The 13,824-nt window shown below is 43.1% G+C and overlaps 1 protein-coding gene across 1 annotated transcript in view; it reads left to right on the forward strand.

Annotated features, from left to right (window-relative positions):
* The first annotated feature begins 2,603 nt into the window (after window positions 1–2,603).
* LOC117357382 (bifunctional heparan sulfate N-deacetylase/N-sulfotransferase 3-like) overlaps window positions 2,604–13,824 on the forward strand; it is a 278,317-nt gene continuing 267,096 nt past the window's right edge. Inside the window, exon 1 of the mRNA XM_033937877.1 lies at window positions 2,604–2,647. The gene's annotated coding sequence lies outside the window, so the exon portion shown is untranslated. The remainder of the gene's footprint in view (window positions 2,648–13,824) is intronic.

The raw sequence follows: 13,824 nt of genomic DNA on the forward strand, positions 1-13,824 counted from the left end.
CCTGAATGAATTTTTCTTATTGCCTATCGCTACCTTCACTACTTTAGTTATCCACACTGGGTATTTTGTTCGACTCTTTTTGCACCCCTTTCTGAATCTGGGGATATACAGATTTTGCGCCTCGCTCACCATGTTCTTGAGAAAAGACCAGGCATGTTCTATCATTTGCCATTTTTTGGAAGTGTTTCTAAGTTTCTTCCTTACTATTTCCCTCATTGCTTCCTTTCCTGAAATTGAAAGTTGTCGCTATGGTTCTCTTTCCTTTCGATATTCCTACCTCAACCTTGAACTTGATCATGTTATGATCGCTGTTTTCCAACGGTCCCACTCCCTTTACTTCCTTTGCAGGTCCCCTTAACCCATTTAGGATTAGATCCAGAGTGGCATTTCCTCTCGTTGGTTCTCTAACAAGCTGCTCCATGAAACAATCTTGTATAGCCTCCAGGAATTCTCTCTCCCTAGCGCATTTTGAGCTTCCAAGACTCCAGTCTATCCCGGGGTAGTTGAAGTCTCCCATAATAACCGTGTTACCACTTTTGCATTCTCGCTTCATCTCAGCTTCCATTTCTTCATCGATATCTCTGGTTTGCCCGGGTGGACGATAGTATAGGCCCATCGTTATTTCAGGCCCGTTCCATCCCAGTATTTTAATCCATAGCGATTCCAGCTTGTTGGTCGTCTCTGCTGTGTCCATTTTTGTCGATTGTATGCTTTCTTTTATAGGTTATTCCACCTCCTTTCTGTCCTGACCTGTCCTGGCGATAGAGCTTGTACCCCGGCAGTGCTGTATCCCATTTGTTTTCTTCATTCTACCACGTTTCAGAGACTCCAATGATGTCTATGTCCTCTGCATTGGCCATGGCTTCTAATTCCCCCATTTTGTTTCTTAGGCTCCTTGCATTAGTATATATGCAATTTAGATCCTGGTATTTTCTTGTCTTCATTTCCTTTCCCAGTGCTTCGGTCTTTAGTTTCTTCTCTTTTGTTACAATTCTTCTAACCTCCTCTTCGGGGTTAGTCGACTCCTGTAATTTGTCCATTGTTTCTTCCCAGCCTTTTTTCCCCTCGGTATCTTCACGGGATACCTTCTTCTGAATCATCGACGCTTGGTTGACTGTCGGCTTTCCCCTTCTTCTTAGTCTAAAGCCTGTTCTATTCCTCTCCTGACGTTGTTTGCTAGAAGTCTTGTTCCCGCCGCGCTCAGATGCCGTCCATCTCTCCTGTAGAGCTTGCTCTTGCCCCAGAACGTTGTCCAGTTCCTCACGAAGTGGAACCCTTCTTCCTCACACCATCTCCTCATCTACGCATTTATTGATTTTAGTTCCTCCTGCCTTTTCACATCTGCCCTTCTTTAAGTTTTGCTTTGGTCTCAGGTCAATGTCCTCAGTGTGCTTCGCTGCTTCCTCTCCTGGGCATCGACTAGCAATTTTCTCCCCTCGTGTGATATTCCTCTGTGGGTGTCTTCTATGAGGTCATCTGCTTCTTGTTCTCCCTTCCATGTTGGTGTTGGTGTAACTTAATCGTTCATTTTAAGTTCGTTTTCTTCCACTCTCCTCCTGTAGGCTTCCTCAATGATTTTCTCGAGTTCCCTCACCTCCTCCTCAATGTGTCTCTCATTCATGAAGTCTATAGCTGTCCTGATTGGGTCCTCTGTAGTGTGAAGTCCTTCTAGCTCCTGTATCTTATCCTCTAGTCGCTTTACTTCCTTCTTCAAGCTTTCCAGCTCCTGGCACCGACCGCATACATATGACTCCCCGAGGAGAGCTAGTCATACATATGACAGTCTGTGCAGAACAATGGAAAGCTCATTTTCTGGTTTCCCTCTGCTTCCATTGTCATTCTCTCTCTCTCTCTCTCTCTCTGCCTGCTGCTGGTGTCCTCTCTCTCTCTCTCTCTTTGCCTGCTGCTGGTGTCCTCTCTCTCTGCCTGCTGCTGGTGTCCTCTCTCTCTCTCTCTCTCTCTTTGCCTGCTGCTGGTGTCCTCTCTCTCTGCCTGCTGCTGGTGTCCTCTCTCTCTCTCTTTGCCTGCTGCTGGTGTCCTCTCTCTCTCTTTGCCTGCTGCTGGTGTCCTCTCTCTCTCTCTCTCTCTCTCTCTTTGCCTGCTGCTGGTGTCCTCCGTTCTAGGATTTAAAAGCAAACTAGATGCACATCTCCTTATGAGTGGCATAGAGGGATATGGGTGACTAAAATTATGCCAGGTGTACACCTGGCTGGGCCTCTGTGTGTGCGGATCGCCGGACTTGATGGACCGAAGGTCTGATCTGGAGATGGTAGTTCTTATGTTCTTATGTTACAACACCTCTCCCACCCCAGCCCTTCAAAATTCACCTCTGAAGGATCCTGCTGGAGCACCAATCCCTCAAAGAATGCTCTTCTTTTCTTTTGATCTTATTTTCACCACTGTATTTTTTTGTACATAATGTCAAGTTCACTAGAATTGCCCAAGTTGTGCACACGAGAATGCAACAGTTAAAAATCCATTGTTGTTCTACTTTGATTCAGGGTTTCCAATTACTGTTATTTATCAGACTTTGACCTCTGAAGGCTACGCTTGTGTGTTTCTATATCCCACTGAGAAAGCCTGAACTGTAGACTCTTGGTACTGCTTCTTTCGACAGATTCCTTCTCTGCCGTATTCCCACCAACAGGTAACGGAAGACTTGCTTTTCAGTTTCTATACACAAAGAAGAAAAGATGTTCCTCCTGCTGGTCTTTGTAGGCAGCTGCCTGTAGCTGGCCACTCATAATTTCTCTGAGCACTGCTGGTGTGAGCTGGGAATATGGAGACAATTTGGGGTCTCTTTAGAGCCAGCTTGACTTTTCACAGCATGTTTTAATTAGAAAAGAGTCGGTCACCAAATCTCTACTGTGCAATAGGAAATGCTACCAGCAAAGGATGATAAGGAGGGGGGAGATGGTTCAGTCCTTTATTCAATTGTGAAACAGAAAAGGATAAAATCATAGGTTGAACTTAGAAAAAAATCACTAAAGCTTCATGTGGGAGCGAACAGCAGAGCCCTGGGGAGGACTGGCTTCCTCAGGTCCCCCAGAACCCTTTCAGCTTCACAAGCCTCTTCCAATAACGTCACTTATCTAAAAGGCAACACTGAAATCAGTCTTTCAGGAGCAAAGAAAAAGCTTCAGAACAACCAATCCAGGTCACAAGTACCTGGCAGCTGTGGCTTCCCCGTGTTTATCTCAATAGCAGACTACGAACTTTTCCTCCAGGAACCTGTCCAAACCTTTTATTACCACATCCTTGGACAACAGATTTATTTAATATACCACCCTCCTTAGGCAATAACAAAGCGGTTTACCATGGTGTGGTGGGGTTTGTGTCCTTGTTTGGCAGTGCACCAGGGGGAATATGGGTCGGTTATTGGTTGTTGAAGATTGGCTTCTATCAGACTGACCAAGTATAGGAGAAGCAGGATTCATCGTGGCTCCCTGAGTTTGTATCTCTGGGATTACCTAGTGAGGCTCTTTCCAACAGTGGGGGGTGAATAGGGCTATGCAAAAGAAACAGGAGTAGGAAATGTGGTAGATGCATTAGGGGACAACAAAAGGCCTGAAACACAAACACTATATTTGCATATACCGGTACAAAGATTACATTACATTAGTGACTTATATTCTGCCTTAACATTGTAGTTCTAGGTGGATTACATTACCAGAAGAATTACGGGGTAACATACTAGCTAAAGGAACAGAGAAAAAATACAGTGCTGTGATAGTTTGTGCCAATAACAGGAATAGAGAGAGATTACAGTTCTGCATTAATTTTCTAAATAGCAGGGTTATTTGTAATCAGTTGTTGCTATCAGTAGCTTGGAGCAGTGGTGGTCAACTTTCACTGCCTGAGTTGCTAGTAAGCCATCGTATATTTTTTGCTCAGAGTACCTTTGATTGGGGGGTGAGTAAATGGAGTCTGAGCTCTTCTTGGCCTGGTTGAGTTGTTCCAGGTGAGGCGTTCATTCAGGTAGGTGAGGGCAGCACCATTTAAGGCTTTGAATAGTAGACGGTAAAATATGAACAATATTCATGCTTTCATAAGGAGCCAGTGTGAGTCTAGGTATGTTGTGGAAAAGCGGTCATATCTGTTTAGTGAAAAGATCAGTCAGAGGGCTATGTTTTCGCCTAGAATTTTGATAGGCGTGTAATCAAATTTTAAATAAACGATGAAACTATGTTTTGTACAGTCTGTAATGGTTTTATCATGCCGACGGTTCATGGTAGGTAGAGGATGTTGCAGTAGTCTAGAAGACCCAGGATTAAGGATTTGACCAGGAGTTAGAATTATTCCCTGTCATATACAAATCCCTATTCAAGACAATATCTCAAAAAAGATATAGCAGCAATAGAAAAGGTTCAAAGAAGAGCGACCAAGATGGTAAAGGGGATGGAACTCCTCTCGTATGAGGAAAGACTAAAACAGTGAGGGCTCTTCAGCTTGGAAAAGAGACGGCTGAGGGAGTCTACAAAATCCTGAGTGGAGTAGAACGGGTACAAGTGGATCGATTTTTCACTCCGTCAAACATTACATAGACTAAGGGACACTCAATGAAGTTACAGGGAAATACTTTTAGAACCAATAGGAGGCAATTTTTTTTCACTTACAGAATAGTTAAGCTCTGGAACGCGTTGCCAGAGGATGTGGTAAGAACGGATAGCGTAGCTGGTTTTAAGAAAGGTTTGGACAAGTTCCTGGAGGAAAAGTCCATAGTCTGTTATTGAGAAAGACATAGGGGAAGCCACTGCTTGCCCTGGATTAGTAGCGTGGAATATTGCTACTCCTTGGGTTTGGGCCAGGTACTAGGGACTTGGATTGGTCACCGTGAGAATGGGCTACTGAGTTTGTTTGTTTGTTTGTTTATATCTTGCCCTTACCCAGGGCAGGTTACAAAGTTACATACAAAAACTATAACATTACATATACCATCGACAATATATACTTCCACTATACAAAAACTCTCATAATACAAGAAGTACAAACCATAAAATACACAGGCGACCAGCATCTTATGATCTTCTTCTCCTTTTCATTAACAACATTTCGTCTGGCAAAAAAGATGCCTCTTCAACAGTATTTTAAAGTTCTTTCTATTCTGCTGCCATTCCCTAGGCCCTATGCAATGAAATCGACTGTCTCTAGACACTGTCACTTTCAGCTGCCTGACAGATGGAAGAAGACGTGGCGGAACGCTCTCAATGAGATGTTTGGGGTCCAGATTGTGCAGGGGTGTCAAAGTCCCTTCTCGAGGGCCGCAATCCAGTCAGGTTTTCAGGATTTCCCCAATGAATATGCATGAGATCTATTTGCATGCACTGCTTTCATTGTTTCGAATAGATCTCATGCATATTCATTGGGGAAATCCTGGAAACCTGACTGGATTGCGGCCCTCGAGGAGGGACTTTGACACCCCTGGCTGAAAGTGAATTCTATCCATCAACCTCAACCAATACAAGCTCACATAACACTGTCACGTGCTCACGTCTTCCCAGCCGTAACAAACTTCTGATCACGGAATTTCGGGCTACCTGGAGGGCACATAATGCTGACATCGGCCCTCCCCTTTGGTCTTATCCAGTAAGGCATCCTGTACTACACTAAGTCGCCTTGAACCTGTTTAGACATGGTGCGACTCAGAAATCTTAGATTAGATTTTAAAAAGTGGCATCCAGAAGCAGCTGGAAGAATAGTCAAAGATCTGGAAAATGAACTTCAGTACTGAAGGATTAAAATCGCACATGTGGCATCCAACATATTAGTTAAATGGAGAAGAACTAAATCCATCAAGTAAGACTGAGATCTAGGCGTAATAAGCTCCAGTGACCAACCCAGGCAAACTCAGTGTATGGCATTTCCTAATGAGACATCTTGGCCCTCAAAGGCTAATTAAGAAATGAATCAAATCAGTCCATTAAAAATGCCAAGTTGTTAAATTACAAGCAGATTGTCAGAAATTGCAGGAGGACCATGCAAGACGGGGACACTGGGCAGCCAGATGGCAACTGAAATTCAAGTGGACAGGTGCAAAGTGATGCAGACTGGCAAAAATAAGCCACGTTCCACCAAGGAAAGTCATCCTAGACCACACCTTGAAATCTTCTGCTCAGTGTGGAAGAGACTACATTTTCAGTACTGTGTCCAATGCTGAAAAAAAGAAATAGCAGAATTAGAAAAGGCTAATCAAAATGATAAAATGGCTCATGTAGGAGAAAAGGCTGGGGATGTGGGAGATCTTCAGCTTGGAGGAGAGACAGCTAAGAGGTCTCTAAAATTCCGACTGGAGAACAATAGATAAATGTGAAAAATTGCAAAGACTAGAGGACATGCCAAGAAGTTATTAAGCAGCAGATTTCAAATTAAATCCTGGAACCCGTTGCTAGAGGATGCAGTAAAATCTCCTTGTGTAGCTTGGTTTAGAGGAAAAGCTCATAAACTTGGAGAGAATCTACTTCTTATACCCAGGGTAAGCAGCACAGAATTCATCAAGTTTATCAAGTTTATTAACACAATTTGATTAATCGCCTATTATAATCACTAGGCGATGTACATAGTAAAAATATAACAAGTAAAAAGGGGTTAACATTTTAACAAAAGAACATTTAACTTGAACAAACATACAGTTGGGAAGAAAAAGATAAAAGTTACAATTTTTTGTTTGGGGTAGAATAATTGATCACCATTGGAAAGAAGATATTGAACTTGATACATATTCAAGTGACTTAACATTGCAGCCACAACACCTCACAGAAGCCGAGGGCCTGGGAGTATTCACTGGCATGGCTTCTAATGATGTTAACATTCAGTGGTCTCCCATATGATGAAGAGAAAACTAGATAAGGATAACAGAAGCACAAATGGGCTAGAAACCAGCAGATATCAGCCGCAAGGTTATGGGGACACTGGTAGCTGCAGGTTGGAGCTACTTTTAGTAACTGTGTGGATTATTTCAAAGCTCGATATAAGACACGGCATAGGCATCTGGAATATTGTGTACAATTCTGGAGGCCACATTACCAAAAAGATGTGCTGAGAGTTGAGTCGGTTCAACGAATGGCCACCAGGATGGTCTCGGGACTCAAAAGACCTCCCGTATGAGGAAAGGCTGAATAAATTGCAAGGAACGTAGAGAGAGAGAGGAGACATAAGAACATAAGAACATAAGCGTTGCCTCTGCCGGGTCAGACCAGGGGTCCATCGTGCCCGGCAGTCCGCTCCCGCGGCGGCCCCCCAGGTCCATGACCTGAAAGTGTTCCCTACCTAACCTGAAATATCCATACCCTATTCGCTCAATGTCCTGTACGGTAAACCTCTATCTGTACCCTGTTATCCCCTTCGCTTCCAGGAAGTCATCCAGTCCCTTTTTGAACCCCAGAATTGTACTCTGTCTTATTACCTCTCCGGGAAGCGCGTTCCAGGTGTCCACCACCCTCTGAGTGAAGAAGAACCTCCTTGCATTCGTTATGAATCTGTCTCCTCTCAGTTTTTCTGAATGACCTCTTGTTTTAGTTGTCCCTGCTAGTCTAAAGAATCTGTCCCTCTCCACCTTCTCTATGCCTTTCATGATTTTATAAGTTTCTATCATGTCCCCTCTCAGTCTCCGCTTCTCCAGGGTAAAGAGCCCCAGCCTGTCTAACCGTTCGGCATATGAAAGGTTCTCCATACCCTTTATCATCCTCGTTGCCCTCCTCTGGACCCTTTCGAGTATTGCCATGTCCTTCTTGAGGTATGGCGACCAGTATTGGACGCAGTATTCCAGATGTGGGCGCACCATTGCTCGATACAGTGGCAGGATAACTTCTTTTGTTCTGGTAGTGATACCTTTTTTGATAATGCCCAACATTCTGTTCGCTTTTTTTGAGGCCGCTGCACATTGTGCCGCCGGCTTCATTGTGTTATCTACCAATACCCCCAGATCTTTTTCCTGGCTGCCTTTCCCGAGTACCCTCCCTCCCATCGTATAGCTGTACATGGAGTTCCCCTTCCCTATGTGCAAGACCTTACATTTCTCCACATTGAAGCTCATCTGCCATTTTTTTGCCCACTCACTCAGCTTGTTCAGGTCGCTTTGCAATTCTTTGCATTCCTCAACAGTTCTGGCCCGTATTGAGCTGGAGGATGATATCTTCTTTCTTAAAGGTCCCTCGGCCACAAGAGGGCATCCGCTGAAAATCAGGGGTGGGAAATTTCATGGCGACACCAGGAAGTTCTTCAGGTGATTGAAGCCAGCAGCGTGTCAGATTTTAAAAGGAAATGGGATACACATGTGGGATCTCTAGGGGGGTAAAAATGGAAATGGGATACATATGTGGTATCTCTAGGGGGTAAATTCAAGGGGGTGGGGTCGTTAGAGTGGGCAGACTTGATGGGCTATGGCCCTTTTCTGCCGTCATCTTCTATGTTTCTATGGGTGCTGGAATGAGTATGACACGTAACATGTTCATCTGTCAAGGGAGGAAGGAATGGCCCGACGGTTAGAGCTACAACCTCCAAACCCTGAGGTAGTGGGCTCAAGCCCTCCGCTGTGCCATGTGACCCTGGGCAAGTCCCTTAATCCTTCATTGCCCCAGGACAAATGGGGAAAGAGGTAAACACAACTTCCATTGATAGGTGGTATATAAAATAAATGTAAAATGTTGAGCTTGAGGAGAAGAAATATCCTGCAGGTAGTCAGTAGTGGCTGGACAAAAAACCTGGGGAGACTACGTGGTCAAGACTAGTCTTTAGCTGCTGCTATCTACTGTATTGCTATGTAGCTTACAAATGTAATACACCAAGTTCAGGAGATTCAATGTAGTACAGAATATTATAAAATAAACAAAAAAATAGAAGTGCCAGCCAGCTCAGGTAATGGGATAAAAAGCAAGGTGAGATAATGAAATGTGTGGCAAAATAATACAGCAAAGCCAGGAAGGAGTTACGAAATGCAGAGTTAAAGAGTGGAAGAAGATAATTCAATTTAGGTTCTTGTAGTACAAGGTAACATAATCCATTCTAATACACTGTGGACAGAAGCCTATGGAAAGCAATCAAGGCAACAAAGCAAGAGACATTCAAAGAGCACACAGAATGATCAATGCACTAGGCACCCTTTAGAGGAAAGAGTTTTCTAGAAATGGAAGTCTTTGACTTAAGCCTCAGGGTGGAGGGTATGGGAGCAATGCATGACTGGCCTCTCGGGGGAAACGATGGCTATCAGGACATAAGCACAGAGAGTCCTTATTATCCAGGAAGTGACAGTAATCTGTGGATTGAGCAGAAGTCCCTTACCTGACATTATTTACTACAGGCCTGTTTCACTCCTTGGGATCTAGCTAGGTACTTGGGAACTGGGTTGGCCACTGTTGGAAAAAGGATCCTAGTATGGCAAGTCTTATGTTCTTATTGGGTAGCAGTGGCTCCTGTTTGGGCATATGTCACTTACCAGAGTTCATGTAGTGCCATGAACCATCCTTTATTTATTTATTTAAAAAATGTATATACCGCCTGAAGTCTCATCGGATTCCATGTAACAACACACATAATAATAAACGTGAATCATACAATTGACAAATACACATCATACACCAGGGGTGCCCAACACGTCGATCGCGATCTACTGGTCAGTCACAAAAGCAATGCGAGTCGATCACTTCTATCCCGCCCTTCCATGCAGCAGAACCCTTGAGCAGCCCCCTCCACCCCCATACAGCTGAACCCCCGCTGACCCTCCCATCTTTCCATCTCTTCCTCCCATCCAAACCCCACTGACCTACATACCTCCCTCCAACACTCTAAAGAAGCTGCTTTGCAGCCTTCTCCCACCAGGGCATTCCCTCTGCCACATCACTGATGATGTCATCAGTAACACAGCACATGGAAGGCCCCAGCAGGAGAAGACCACGACACAGCTTCTTTAGAGTGTTGGAGGGAGGTATGTAGGTCTCACGGTCAGCGGGGTTCGGATGGGAGGGTCAGCGGGGGTTCAGCTGCACGGCGGGAGGGGCGATGCAGGGGGACCGCTCAATGGTTCTGCTGCACAAGGGTTGGGAGGGATAGAAAGATGCTGCAAAGGGAAGGCACAAGGGGATGGGTGAGAGGGGAGGAAAGATGCTGCACATGTGGGGGAGAGAAAGGAAAGAGGAAGGGAGACATGATTGTGTACATGAAAAAAATAAACCCTAGTGCGTTTTTTGGGGCCCACGGTATATAACTAAATATATGTTTGCATTTATTTTGTTGGTAGATCATTTTGACTTGGTCATTTTAAAAGTAGCTTGCAAGCCAAAAAAGTATGGGCACCCCTGCTCTACACACTCAAATCCCCCCCTCCCCGAAAAAAAAAATCTAACCTTAAAAACTTCAATATCATCATAAAACAAAACATAACAGAGGAACCAGAGCAAATTCAGAAGAAGTAGATCAGAAATAAAAATCTACAAACAGCTTAGTTTTCAGCAACTTCATAAAGCTGTAATGATCCAGACATAGTCTCAGTTGACCAGTAAGCTTCTTCCAAAAAGAAAGCCCGCAAGTGAGAACATTTCCAGTTTCATTGTCACATACCTTACGTTCTCAGCTGTTCGTGCTACTAATCTCAAGCTCTGCTATAAACCTATAAACCTCCCAGAGAGGCTGAAACCAACAGGGTGCAGATTGATACAAGATCTGGTACACCAAAGATAACACTTTGTGTGTGTTAAATCTTTATTGATTTTCCAAATTTAACAAAAATGCAGTACAGTATCTACACAAACAACATCAATTATATATGCATTTATAATCAATCAAAATTCCCACAACAAAAAAACCCCCACCCAACCAATACCTTGTAAGAGAATGAAACCATGACAGAAATATCCCTCTCCCACCCTCCCTCCCCCTGGGTGTGTGTGCAATATACCAATAGGATCAAAGGAAAAAACAATTACAACGCATCCATAAAAGATATCAAAGGGCCCCAAATTAACTTAAATCTCTTAGTATGACCCAGTATATCTGCGTTCATTTTTTCAAATCTATAAATTAAACATAAATTTGCCCACCAAAAATTCAAGTTAAGGCGATCCCAGTTCTTCCAGTTGCGCATAACCATTTGTATAATAATAATAATACCTTTATTCTTGTATACCGCATTACCATGGAAGTTCTATGCGGTTAACAGATGAAGAGACTGTACATTTACAGCGAAGTTACATTTTAGCGATGCTACATTTACAGTGAAGTTGTTTTTATAGCAAAATTACATTTGTAATGAGGTTATATTTCCTGTGAATTATATACAGCGGTATTACATACGGCGATGTTCGATATGGTAGAGCAGAGACATTTAGTATGAGGAGTAACGAAGATGGGATAGTTAGGTGGATTGAGTGATCCATTTTGCTGAGCCGTTTAGTGGCTAACAAGATTGGGGGAGTCGGAGAGACTGGAGGTAAGTCGAGGTTAGAGGAGGAGGAGGGAAGAGGGGGGGTGGAAGTTAGTGGAATTTGTCAAAAAGGTAAGTTTTGATTGACTTCCTGAACATTTGATAGGTGGGGGAATTGGAGATGAAGGTAGTGAGGCATTTGTTCCATTTGCCCGCTTGGAATGCTAGGGATCTATCGAGGAATTTCTTGTAGAGGCAGCCCTTCAGGGAAGGAAAGGAAAACAGGTAAGTGTTTTGTGTACGAGAGGGGCCTGCAATTTCGAGATGCTACCCCAGTCATGATAAGGAAAAGCCGCCCTCTATATCTGTCCAATGAGGGCTTCAGATGTAACATCGTCCCACATATGACTTCCTCATATGTCAAAGGAATCGATGCCTCAAGTATAGCATTAATCTGTCCCCATATTGACTTCCAGAACTTGAGTATTAAAGGACAATAGAACAACAGATGATCCAGTGTCCCTATATCAAGATGACAAAGATAACACTTTAAACTGAATTCTTTGTTCAATCGGCAACCAATGAAGGCTTTACAGTATGGGGTTGTATGTGTTGTTCTTGTAACCCCACTAATCAGCGTAGCTGCTGAATTCATCAGTACCTGTAATGCTTTCAACTTTGTCTTAGCCAATCCTAGAAATAATGAATTACAGTAGTCCAATCTAGGTATTAACAAACATTAGACTACAGTTCTGAAATCACTAATTGTCAAAAGTGGTTTAAGCCTGTACAACATTCATTATCTGCTTCCCCATAGTCAAAGCTGAGTCTAAACAGATTCCCACAATTGTAATTTGTTCCTTTACCTTTATCTGTTCACCCATGACATCCATACTTTCAATCACCTCAGTCTCATCCTCCCTCCGCACTGTCATTAATTCTGTTTCATTCACAGTCATCCTCAATCCATGTTGTGATATCCACTCACATACCTTTGTCATACATTGATATAATCTTATTTCAGCACATTTCAAATCCCCATCAATAGGAAAAAAAGAGGATGTCATCAGCATAGATTCTATAGTGAACCCCTAAATGCTGAAAGTCTTGCCCAAGAGATGACATATAAATGTTGAACGGTGAGGCCGACACGGCTGACCCCTGGGGCACACCTCTACTGATTATTTTCTTCTTTGAGATATTTTGTCCTCCTCTCACACAAAAAGATCTTCCTATCAAATAGGACAAAAACCACTCCAACACCTTTCCCTGAATACCTAAACTCTTCAGTTTAGAGAGGAATACAGGTAGATTGACTGTATCAAAGGCCCCCAGATGCATCAAATGAGATTAAACAGAAAGAACAGCGTCTGTCCAAGCCTTCCTTCAGTGTATCTAACACCGATAGAAACAATAACTCAACGCTATGTGCTTTACGGGATAAATAATGAAACAAATCCAGTTAGTTCCCTAAACATACTCTTCGAATTGATGTAACACCAATTTTTCAATAACTTTCCCAATAAAGGGAACCATCAAAATAGGCCTTTAACTTGACAATTGCGCCTCTTTACATATTTCAGAAAAAAGTCCATCAAGTAACAACTTATTCACTATGGATGTCACAAAAGGAGCTTTGCTTTATCTGGTCTTGGAGCAGAGTTGTTGGGTTTCTAGCTACCTGGTTAGATGTGATCTTCAGTCCACTCATCAAGTAACTACTCAGCTCAGCAAATAAACTGCTTTAATTTTACCCAGTTAGTTATCTAGGTACTAGATGATCACTGGTTGCTATTATGTAAACCAAATCCCGGTTGCTACATTAGACATTGAGGAGTTTGGTTCTAGGTAATCTACCAGACAGTTTTCAGCCTTCCACATGGGTGTACAATCTGTTTGTGGCTTTCCCCTTTGGGTTTTCTGCCACCTGTCAGAGGGGAAATGTAAAAGGACTTCCAGTCTCAAAATTGCCCTATGTACAAATTTTGTACCTTCCCTTACAGAGAAGAAATACTCCGCAGAATAGCACTGGATCACTCTTCAATGAAGGCTCTTGACAAAGGCAAGGAAATAACACTCCAAGCCAACATCAGACTTCTCAGTGGTCAATTATGGATGTGAAAACTGGACACTACAGAAACAAAACAGAAAGAAGATTGACTCATTTGAGCTTTGGTGCTGGAGAAGGATTTTATGCATGCTGTGAACTAACAAATTAATTCTGGAAGAGATCAAAATGGCTATGTCACTAGAAGCCTAAATGATGATGTTACGACTGTTTTATTTTGGTCACACTGTGCAAAAAGAAAGATCATTGGAGATTGAAGTAACCAGGCAAAGAGGATGACCTGCAATCCGATGGCTGGACATCTTGAAAATAACCAGTTAAGGATGACTCTGGAGGACCTTACTGGACTAGCATAAAACTGATTTCTTTTTAGATCTGTAATTCATGAAGTCTCTAGGACTCG

Source organism: Geotrypetes seraphini, chromosome 1 (assembly GCF_902459505.1).
Source record: "Geotrypetes seraphini chromosome 1, aGeoSer1.1, whole genome shotgun sequence".
In the NCBI taxonomy this organism is placed as follows: Eukaryota; Metazoa; Chordata; class Amphibia; order Gymnophiona; family Dermophiidae; genus Geotrypetes; species Geotrypetes seraphini.